General features: G+C 43.9%; 1 long non-coding RNA gene and 2 other non-coding genes across 3 annotated transcripts; all 3 read left to right on the plus strand.

Moving 5' to 3' along the window:
• The first annotated feature begins 1,534 nt into the window (after window positions 1-1,534).
• On the plus strand, window positions 1,535-4,260 carry LOC137671946 (uncharacterized). Its single transcript, XR_011049467.1, has 6 exons — window positions 1,535-1,555; window positions 1,894-1,986; window positions 2,744-2,767; window positions 3,278-3,353; window positions 3,615-3,670; window positions 4,094-4,260. It is a non-coding gene; the product is annotated as an uncharacterized lncRNA (long non-coding RNA).
• On the plus strand, window positions 3,054-3,128 carry LOC137672057 (small nucleolar RNA SNORD49). Its single transcript, XR_011049485.1, has one exon. It is a non-coding gene; the product is annotated as a small nucleolar RNA SNORD49 (small nucleolar RNA).
• On the plus strand, window positions 3,947-4,020 carry LOC137672050 (small nucleolar RNA SNORD65). The gene has a single exon (XR_011049479.1). It is a non-coding gene; the product is annotated as a small nucleolar RNA SNORD65 (small nucleolar RNA).
• Window positions 4,261-11,658: the final 7,398 nt, after the last annotated feature.

Consider the following 11,658-nt stretch of genomic DNA (forward strand, 5'->3'; position numbering starts at 1 on the left):
TACCGTGCCCATTTCTCAAGATCCTGATAAAATTTATTTAACCAGGGTCTTTTTGCTAGTAAACCTTTATGTTGTGTTACTGCTTTGAATCCATTATGACCTTTCCTTTTCCTGAAAGGAGATGGTAGATACGGATCATGCACCCGGTCTATAAAGACAGGCTTCTGCATTGGTGTGAACACTTGCATGGTTTTAAGCTCAGCAACTGGTTGTGGACTGCTGTTAATGGTGCTGATATGGTTGGGTCCGTCATGTTTATGGTTTGGGGGAGGGTTATGTGTGTTCATGAGGCCGTGGTAGCTTAGCTGCAAGAAAAATAAGAGGTTTACTGTTGAAGGGAGCTACAGAGAGGGTTTTTTTGTAATTGAGCGTTTGCCTGGTTTTGCTTTTTGATAATGTACAGAGAAGCCTTGAAAAGTGTGTGCTGGTGTCAGGAGTTCTGGCTTTGCTCTTCCTTAGTTACCTGAACTGCTGGGTTTTGATAATTAAAAATGAGCACTGAATCTTTAGTGAATGCTTTTTCCTCAATGTGGTTAACTTAAATCTATTTGACCTCGAGAGAGATTGCATGGAGAGTTTTGTTCTAAGTCCCCTTCTCTTTGTGTTCAGCTGTTTTGCTCTTAGCTAATGTGTTCCTGATCTTTCACTGAACTCCCAGATATTACCACCTTCAAGGAATTTGATGCAGAAATTAATGTTCTGATACTGGGAAGTGCAACCTGTGTATTTTACTAAAATGAACTTAGTTGAAAATTGCAAGAAGGAGAAGTTTGTCTTTGGCTTTTGTTGGAGGATCTGTGCCTCGGAGGAAAAATGTTTCTGAATTTTAGGTGGCTTGTTTCAGGACCACACTAGTCCTTCTAGGAGGTTTTTTCTGTTTTAAAAAGGTGGGTTTTTTTGGTAAATGGTTCAGGCGACTGTTAACATTGTGCAAAAGAAATCGTTGGGGGGGCTGCGGGCTCTGTGCCTGCTGCTGTCCTCAGGCACTCTGAACGTGTGGTGTTGATGGTGAAAATGCTTTTAAGATGATGGCCGATGTGTTTAACACAGGGAAAAGGAAAGCAAAACAACCCCTTAATTTCAGTTGAAGATGATATTATAATGTGAAAATAATGAAACTTATTTAAACAGCTGTTCTATTCCAAATAAAAGTGGTCTGAAATCACACTGACCTACCCAGTTTTGCTGGAACACACAGGGTGAAGGGCCTGTGCCTACCCGGAGCGAGGCCTGTGCCTTCCTGGGGGCAAGATGAGGGTCCCTGCTTCGAGGTGTAGCCTGCCCCAGCCCCGCCTCAACGACCCCCCTCTCCCGCTTTCAGCCGAGCCGGGGGATGCCGCAGGTTACGGTCCTGCCGGCCCAGCGAGGCTGCGGGAAGCCCGAAGGCCCGGCCCCCTCCCGGGCCGCACTGCAGGAAATGGACGCCTCGGCCCACCCCCGCCTTCCTGGAGCAGTGGCACGGCCGGCTCCCCCGCCACGGGGTGGTACATCCTAAGCCTTTATAAGCTGCCGCCGCGCGTCTTCCCGCCCTTTCGACCTGCGTGTCTGGCGGCGGGTAAGGAGGGGTGCGCGGGCCTCCGGGGCCGGGGCCGGGGCCGGTTGGGCGTTGTGGGAGGTGGGCAGGGGGGAGGCGGAGGCCCGGCTTGTGAAGCGAGGTGCCCTTATCATTTAGCAGGCTGATATGAGGCCCCCTCCGGCAGTGGTGGCGTCCGCCGTGCCGCCCCATCCCCAGGCCCGCTCGGGCTGGGCCCGACCATTCGAGGGAGCGAAGGGGGGGGTATGAGGGAGAGCGGGCCGCGCTGGGGGCGCCGTTGGTGACGCTGCCCGAGCGCCGCGCGCAGGGGAGGGGCGTGGCCTCGAGCCCGCGGCGGCTGAGTCCCCGTGTCCCCGCAGGCCGGAGATGGAGGCGGGCACCGGCCGCTCCTGGCTACCGGGACCCCGCGGGCGCGGCTGGGACTGCGCTGGGGCTGCTGAAACAGCTCCGCGGTGAGTTCCCAGGGGCGCGGTTGGGTTGGGGGCCTGGGAGCGGGCCGTGTGTGCGAGGGAACGGCAGGTGCTGCTGCTCGCTCCTGGGTCGCAGCCGGGGCGGTGCTGCCTTGGGCCGGCTCAGGGAGGGGCTGGGGAGGGTAAAGCCTGTTCACATTCGGCTGCTTCCTCCTCATGAGCCTCCTGGCTGCTTTCAGGCTGGTCCCTCGCTGCTCACAGCATCACATACAGCTGGGGCAGAGTCCTGCCAAGCTCAGAGCCCCGTAAGGGCTGTGGAGGTGAGACTTGTGTGGTTAGTGCGTGGCATTCGAATGTTTTATGTGGATTTTTATTTTTATGGTGCTATTTATAGCAAACAGGTCACTTTTTTGGTTGTTCGATGTGCCAGACCCTTTCTGTGCAGTGAACATTGCAACCTTAGAATTGGTGCTGTGTGGAATCTCACTTGAAAAATTGCCCTTACAGTAAATGCAGTCTGGCAAGCTGTGAAAGGGAGACTTCTAACTTTCCTGACTGAAAACAGTTTAGAGGGGATTGTTAACAACTAAAAGCTGTCTGATAGGAATATTTTGGTGATTCACGATACCAACACAAACATGGGTGAAATTACAGGCAGACTGTTGGGATGAGGTTCTAGTTTCGGTGTTTTTTTTTTTGTTTGGGTTGTTTTATTTCCTGGATAAACCTACTTTGGAGTCTTGTAAAATTACTGCTGAAGAGTGTTCTAGTAATGCTTCTTTTGCTTTTATTCCCACAGCAGAAAGATGTCTTGAAGTAAAGAGTAAGTTCAAGTTTATTTTGTACTCAGCTGTGCAAAGTTGTTGAGAATGTTCCAGGCCTTTACTTAGATGCTAATGATGTTAAGTAGTTAGAACTGTTAATCGAAAATAGCCTGTAATAATGACATCTTAAAGCAAGTTAAACAAAAATTAATCAAAACTAGTTTTATATGCCATTAAGTTAACAGAGATAATGCATTTTATAAACAAAGCGGAAAACGTACAACTGTTGATTCAAGATGCAACAATTACTGTGTTTTAAGTAATCAAATACACAAGTGGTTGGCTGTTGATGATGATAACCCTGAATAGGAAGTGCCGTCAGATGCGAGAACTGACGATAACCTTCTTATTGGTCTGAAATACAGCTACATGTGTGCAGAGTTTGACTTGCCTGGAAATTTGTCTTGCAGAACTAATCAGGCAACTTCTATTTACACTTGCTTTTTGTGAAAAGTGCTCTTTTAATATCTAATATAGCTTCACATCCATCTGTTTCACTTTCTCTGCAGAGCCTGGCCTTTCCAGATAACTGACACAATTAGGACTGGGAGCAGGTCACTCTTTGGAGAAGGCCCTAATGTGAAGGTAAGTGATGAATTTCACTGGACCATGTAGACCTTTATACCAGGTGGAATCTAAGTTGAGAATGAGGTTTATAGGCTGCCAGAAACTCGAGAAGTGTATTTTCTCAGTTCATACTTCATAGCTTGACTCAATCTGTTTCCCCTCTTCTCTTCCTCAAAATTTAGAGAGATACTTACTTCCTGGTACCTCTATATTTAGGTACAGATTGCAGGTCTCTGCTGCCATGTACTAATTGTTACCAACGTACAATTGATGTTACAGCTCTTCCCAAGTCCTGTGGAAGGCAGTGAGACAGGAAGAGCAGGATATTCTTCTGGGTGAGTTTAATATTTGGTGTGCTGTTAGTTTAACGTGATGGTGTTTGGCTACAGACTCAGAAACATTACCTCGTTGAGAATGTTCTCATTGGCTATGTTTCTATTTCTGTGTATTCTTAGCTCTATAATTGAAGTTCTAGGCCAAAAAATACTTTATTAGACTAAAATACGGGCAGTAAATGTGTAAGAGCAGCTGTCTTTTGCTGACAGCACTGTAGAGCAAAGGGATAAAGGTCTTGCTTCTGCTAGAAATGTATCAATTTACCTGAAGATATCATATGATGAAACTAACCAAAAATTGCTGGAATTACCGGCAGATTGACTGGTGGTGAGCAAAGGTTTTTCTGATGATATCCCTTACATGAACAAATGGGTTAATATTTAGTGTTGAATGGTTAACTTACCCATGCTGTTGTATTACAGGTGTTTATGCTGAAAATGTCTGAGGAAGAAGGAATCCAATAAAATGTGCACGTCAGCTTGGGGACTAGTGTTTGTAAACACTACATCTTTTTCTGTACTAAGATGTTAAATGGTAACAGTTACAGTTTTGAGTACACATATATTAAAATTCTATCAAAAAAACCCGACTGGGTCTGGTTTTGTCACTTGGCTTCATTAAGGAATGACTTCATTATGCAACACATTTTTAATAAGTGTGCTGAGCACTCCTATAATTTACTATAATATGATAAAGTAGATGTATACACACTGCAGTATAATTACTGCAGATAATGTAAATGAGGTTTAGCTGTGTAAGCATTCTAGCTGGTGTTTGGTAATTTACTTGCTTTAAGCAGTTTAAACAAGTGATACTAATAACTGCTGCTGTAATTGCTGAAGAGATCAGGCTTTTAATACCTCTACAGCAAGAAGAGCAAATGAAACTCTTCCTGTAACTTGCTCTTCCAGACTTGCTATTTCTTCATTATTTTGGCCTCCCCATTTTTAAAGTCTGCTACAGAGGTAGCAGGATCTGTTCCTGCACCAGTAGCATTCTAGCCAGTGTTCTGCATCTCTTCTAAGTAATGGTCCGAATGTGCTAATCTAAAATTAATTGCTAGATGTGGAGAAAGGGAAAAGAGACTCACACTCTGCAACTTGTCAGTGTTCTTCAGTGTCGCTAGTAAGGGTAAAAAAGGCTGCTTTTGTGATGATGACTTACTCTAAGGTTGGCCTGCAATGGAGATTGATAAACAGAAGGTAACAGGCTTTGGGGGCCTCTTGGGGACTTAAATAGGGGTGCTTGAATGAGAAAAACAGCATTTGAGGCCAAAACTCCCAATTAGATTCATTATGTCAGGCTATAATGCTTCAATGCTCTTTTTATATTTATAGGAGGTATGGAATGTAAGAGTCTCATCAAACCCAGAGGGACTGAGCATGTCCACTGAGATTTAATGCAGATGTTGCTGATCATTTTGCCCACTTGGTGTCACCAAGTGAAAGATTTTAGTACAGTCTTTTTATTGTGTGCTTTTTGAAAAACATCATTAATAAACTAATTCCTTGTGAGTGCATGCTCGTTCTGTGCCAACAAGAACTAAGGTAATGTTAACTGTAGAGCTCCAAGTAGAAGATAGCTTGGTATTGCTTCTGAAAATGATGTAACTTTGATCCACCTGGAAGTCTTGCTGGAGGGCGGGTGGCTGGGAAACAGCCATCGACAGCCAACAAAACAGTCAAAAATGGTAGTTTGTGATGGGTAATATTTTTACTGTAGTCATTTAGTGTGAACAGTTCTTGGCTGCTGTAAATTAAAAAGCAGGATACAGCTTTACCCAGGGATTCCTCGTGAATAAAACCACTGTCACAGTGTGACATAAACATTACTCCAGTCCTGGGTCACAGATGAGGCTCCAGGGACTGCCCCTGCTGTGACTGCACTTCCCTGTGTAGTTTAGGTAAAGACCTAAATTAGTTTCTTTTTATATGAATGTATTTGAGCAGTACGAAGAACAGGTTGCTCCAATGTTTATTTTAATTAAAATTTTAAAGTAGAGTTACATTGTATTCCAAGTGTTTCATGTAACAAAACTATTTTTGCCTGATTTTAAGAGCTTGTGTGTTACAATGCGTTGACAGAAGATGTCTCTTAGCTGCTATGATAGGCATTGGAAATAAAAATGGTTTTAAAGGTTTCAGAAAGAGCACAAGGAAACTAAGCCTTTTTTAAAGAGAATCTGTACACTGTTAATGCAGGTAAGTGTAGCCGCATGCCCTCAGAAAACAGAAAAGCACATTTTTGCCTGTGTTTTTAATGTGCTGTTTCATTTGCTCAAGATAGGTTTCCTGCAACTTGTAATTGTTCCATCTTTCTGGTGTGCATCAGAATTACCTCATTAAAATGGAGCAGAGTTGATCTGGGAATACTTCTGTAAACAGGAAATAGTTTGGGTTTATTGAGGTTACAAGTGGTGGTATCTATTATCGTTAACTATTCATGAGTTTCATTTTAGTGTTACTTGTTTATTGTTTTCATCAAAAAGTTCCTCAGCAGGGAGCCTCTAACAGACTGGTTTTTGCTAAGATGAATGAATGGAAAAATGTTCCTATTAGAATATGGTGCATTTTGAACAAAGCAGGTGTTCTAAACTTATTGCTATGATCTTACATGGGAGCGTTTATATCTTACTATTTATCTTGCAGTGCTTGGGGTGAGGGGAAACAAAATCGTTCTGTTTTGATTATGTTTGGAGCACATCAGCTTAATAGTGTTGGGGAATAAGCAACAGAAAAAAATCCTGATTTTAAAATACAATTATTTTGGATTTTTCTAAAGGTTTAAGAGAACAGTTGCCTGGAGTCCCTGGCACTAACAACAGCCAACAATCACTGATAAATCTAAAATTGATGGAAGGATTAAAGCAGAAAGAAAAAAAAATACCTTGGGCAGCGAATCTAAGAATGGCTGAGTGCCAGCATTTAGCAATAAGAGATGGCAATGTTGTGTAGTAATTAATTTGTGAGAGGAAACACAGTGATTACGTATTATCCACCAAATACGTGCCGTGACTGCCGACCTGATGGAGAGTGGCTGCTCTGGGGAATAGTCTTCCCGTCTGCGTCTTTCCTTCTGCACTGATACGGTGTAGAGATGCCACCTGCGAAAATCACTTCTGTGCTCTGAATGTGCGTTCAGTAGTAACGAGGCTCAAATCCTCAGGCTCCTTTTTGTATAGGGCACTAGACAAGATGGGATGGGACTGACCTGTGATGTCTGCGCAGGGAATTTGTCGTGTGACTACAGCAAGAGGCACAAACTGCAGGCAGCTCGTCCCACGTCACGTTTGAGGTAGAATGAATTGGAACGGGCGTTGTGGAAATGGTTTCCTTGCCAGGGAAGGTGGGTTGGCTTCATCTCTTCTTTCCAGTGTTGCAGAAAACGATGAAGAGCAGGAAAGCAGGAGTGGTGTGGCTCGTGTCATTGGGAGGAGAGATGTTAACATGGGGAAATGGCTGCCTTGCAAGTACTCTGTTCCCTTTTGTAAATCTCATAAATGCTGGTTATCATCATTATTTCTTGATTAGTATTATAAAGCAATCGTATCTACATCAGCATTAAAATAATCACTCATGCAAAACCATCAATTACTATAATTAATATATTCCAGCTATTAACTAAAATCTAAAGATGAGTTCTTTCCTGGCTTGGTAGTTTGGCTGCTGTTTCAGCTGAAACAGTTCTAGCTGGCTGTATCCCCTTAATGAGAAGGGAGGAAGGGATAGACTGCGTATTTTATTAAATAGGTCCTAAATTGTGGAACTTCACTCCCGTCTCTTGAAGGCAGACGGAAGAGCAGTGAATTTTTCGACTTTTCTCTCCCTCATTTCAAATCGGTGAAAGAGAAGCAAGGCTCTGTCAAAGGAGTTGCTGTTTTCTAGCAAGGAACAACTAAGCTGATAACAGTATTGTGCAAAGAAAATTTATGGGTTTGTTTTCTTCCAGCTGCTGCGTTAGCAAATGCTGTGTCTGTTAGAATTTCTCAGATGCTACAGGCAGCGTCTCTGAGTTGCTCTGAGCAAAGAGCGAAGGCTCAAAATAACCGGGGGGTGTTTGGCCTTTCTCACGCTCACCCAGGGCTTGGGCTGGGCAATGTTCATGGCACCTGATAGACCTTGTGCTGGCAAAGCTTTATCACGTTTCACATGTTCCTGTGAAGGTTGACGCATCACTTAGTGGTCTGGTAGGACAAATATGCGCCTTATTTTGTCACTTCATGTAATTTAGTGTCTCAGTTTTATGCTTAAAATCAATTTTATCTCAAATGTCATGAACCGAGCCTAGTACTGCTCAAAACTGTAACAATTTAACAGGTGGAATTTGATGTAAAGCGTGCAAGAAGGACATGTTTAAAAAACAGTAAGCATTTTGTGCTGCTGTGCTCTAATTGAGGAAGAGGGAGGATGACATCTGCCCTGATTTACCTCCCGACACTCAAGCCCACAAGATGGTGCAGTGATCAAGTTCAGAGCATTTACTGTAGGGAAAAGGGATTTTGCAACCTTGGAAGATGCTTGTTTTGGGAAATATGATTTTATTTCTGGCTCCTTGGTTGTCTAATAAGATTTGCAACTTTCATTAACATGCAGAGAATCCCCCGCACAGTGAAAATGTCACCCCTTAATTAGCTGTTAATAATGATTTTTAGTGTAGGACCAGCAAGGGCTGAGCCTCTGTTTGCTTTGGCACTGTGCAAACCTGGTGCATCAGTGGTCCCAGCCCGAAAGCCTTTCTGGTCTAAGCAGACAGCAGTGACACGAGTGCATGAATAAACAGTGTGATGAGGAGCCAAAGGAGATAAAATTTAGTTTTCTTTAGTAAAAATGAAAATACTACATGAAGAACTACTTCCTCTTCATTACCCTCAGTTGCACTCAGCCTCAGGACTTGCAAGCCTGGCTGCTTGCTAAAGCCTGCGACACATGCAGCAAAGCCCTGCTGGGTCTCCTTGGGGGGGGTGTTGAGCTTCAGCTCAGCTGCAGTCAATAAACACCTCACAGTCAGCACCTGTGTGTGGAACTGGAAAACCTGAACAAAATACTAATGAGAAAATCATTTATGCGATGGAGACTGAAGTTGAAATCCCTGCTGTTTTAATCAACCTGAAATGTTAAAAGTTTCATCTCCAATAATTAAGACCTTTCCTGTACATCCTTTTTTTTTGTTAGACTCCTGTTAGTTTTTGCAAGTCAATACTTAGATTATTTTCATAACAGGTTTTTTATTTGTAATGGTTTGTGGTAAAATAATTGTGTAGCACAGCTGCAACGTGAACTCTAAAAAGATGAAATAATGATCCATACTCCTAAAGCTGCCTATGGCTTTCTGGTGGGCTGTCCTTGTTTTTTTTATCATTTAAATTTATTTTCTAGATTTTTGAATGGCGTCTTTGCACTGTTTCAGTTCCCATAGCAGGATAGTTTCTTCAGGTTTGGTGGTCTTTGTTTTTCTTGTATTCTGTATGCATGCTAACTGCGTTTGATGGTTTGTGTTGGCTGTGAGTTTGTACTGGGCTCTCTTATTAACTGAATGGTGGAATAGGTTTGATAGCACATTCAGAGACAAATTTCCTAGCTAAGACTAAGCTTATCACCCAGATAATTTTCCTGAACAGCTTAAGCTTTATTAATACATACCTTGGTCAAGATACTAGTGGGATAGAATACTTCCTATCGTCATTTGCCTGTCAAAGCCCTTATCTGACAGCAAATGCAGTGCTGGTGTTGAGGTGATCTGTGAATATGTCCAGTCATTTAACGTGGCCCACAGCAGCAGCAGATGAAATGTCTGATACAATGCTTTACATCTCTTGTGCCTCCATCAGATAAGTCTTGAAATGGTCTGCCAGCATTCCCGTGAAGCCATATTACCTCCTCATTACAGATGAAGAAAGGGGAGATCAGAGCTTTGCTGGGATGAGTGAGAGAAGGGAAGGGCAATTTGGCCAGTTGTTGGATACAGCAATTTTACTTAACTGTGTCAAATCAGATATTTATTACTTTCAGCTGTAGCAGTAAATAATAAAATCTTTCTGCCGAGTGCTCCTCGGGATGTGAAGTATGTAGGATACCTGCTGTGAAGATGATGAGAATTGTTTCCAAGCAAGGTGCAGACTGGGAGCTTTGAAATGCGCAGCGATTTCAGGAGGCGACGGGAAGATGCTGTACCAAGGTACGTGCACTTTGACTTTGATTCATTGTGAGTCCAGCATCTCTAAACCAGCCTGTACACTTCTGTACTGGGGGAGGAAGATGCTCTGTGTTTGCAGGAGGCAATATAAAGCTTTTGTGTCAACGCCAGGCTGGTAGCCCAAAACAGGAGACCACATCAAGGAGAAGGTATTTCAAAGGTACCGCTTCTAAGCTTCAGAAAGGTCTTTGGAGATGACAGCAACGCTGTGTCACTTGCGTATCAGCAGCTCAGAGGCTAAAGCCAAGGGAAAAGTAGGGATTTGGGGAGGAGAGCAGGACCGAGGTAAGAGCAGTGACACCAAAATTGTTTGAAGAACTGATGTGATACCTGGAGCTGCTCACACGGATGAAGGGACAGCTCTGGTCTGACAGCTGCCCCTGCTCTGGGTGGCTCTTGGTAAACGTCAGCCCATCTTTGGGGTCAGTTTCTGTAGTGGTGAATGAAAGCTCATTAGCTTGTGACTTTGGAGAGAGTTTCTGGTACAGAAGAAGGTGGAGAAGGTGGCTCTCCTTCCAGGGAAACTCCTCTCATCAAGGGAGCAGCAGGTTAAGGTCACTGGGTTTGCAGATGGGATGCTGCAAAAGACATGTAAAGTACACAGAGGAAATTGGAGATGGTGGAAGTTAGAGGAAACAGAGAAAAAGAAAGTAGAAAGTGGCAGTAAAGTTACACTGTACTTGGGGAAACTTTTTCCTTCCTTAGCACCTCTGCAGTTCAGGAGCTCAGTCACTGTGGGTGCGGATTTTTGTTCAGAGAGGATATTTGTGCAGAACTGTAAATACAAAGTAAGATTTACACTGTTGGATGCAGCAGAGAATTTTTCATCAATGCCTGTAGGTTCGTCCTTCACAGACAGGTTTTATTCCTGATTTGAGGCATTAAAATTGCATCCAATCACTGGCAATTTCCCTCTTCCCCCCCTACAGCCCCTGAAAATCTGATCAGCTCTTGAAAAGCAAGGTCTGCAGGTCGCGGCAAGAAGGGGTGGCCCAATCTCTGTTGAACAATGTTAAAGCTTGAATAATCTCATTAAAAGCCTTGAGGCTGCTCACACACTGACGCAGGGCTTGGCTTGAACGAGGTCAGGACCTTTGCTGACCCCCACTGATTAAATAGCTGGGGCTCGTTGGGGGCCCCAGGTGAGGCTGTTTACCTCCATTCTGTTTTAAACACGCACAACCCATTTAATGCTCCCCCTGATAGCTCTGCCACAGAGCAAGGATTTGGGGTTTGCTTTTACTTTCTTCCCTTAGCAGAATCCAATACTTTATAAAAATAATACTCTGCTTATCTGATTTCTCCTACTGCTTGCAGGGTGGCAAGTGGCAAGCTCCAAGGATGAAACAGCGAACTTCTGGGCAGCGCTGTTTGGTTTTGGAGGTGGGTGAGGAGGGAAAGCTGCATTTCTGATCGATGATGAAGCAAGAAACCCTTGAAGTTGTAGACTAGCAGGCAGAAGGTCCCACTTGCAAGAGGAAGAAGATGTGGTATCTACATCCATTAGAAGGGGAAATTTAAAGCAGGTAGGAAAAACTATGATTTCCCAGAGAAGCTGGTTCTAATCACATCCTTCACATTTCCCTAGAAATTAAAGAGGGAGAAGGAAATAATCTGTGGTCATGGGAAAATCCTGATCCTGGTGCACAGAGGGATTTCTGGAGGAGACTGTTAGGGCTGGAGCCTGGCTGAGCTCTCCCCTGGGAAGCTGCTCAGGGAGCTGCAGTGAGGATTGCTGTATGAGGTGCATCTGTTACTTTGGGAGAGGTTTTGGTGGCATAGGAGGGAAAGGGGG

This window comes from Nyctibius grandis, chromosome 18, assembly GCF_013368605.1.
Source record: "Nyctibius grandis isolate bNycGra1 chromosome 18, bNycGra1.pri, whole genome shotgun sequence".
In the NCBI taxonomy this organism is placed as follows: domain Eukaryota; kingdom Metazoa; phylum Chordata; class Aves; order Nyctibiiformes; family Nyctibiidae; genus Nyctibius; species Nyctibius grandis.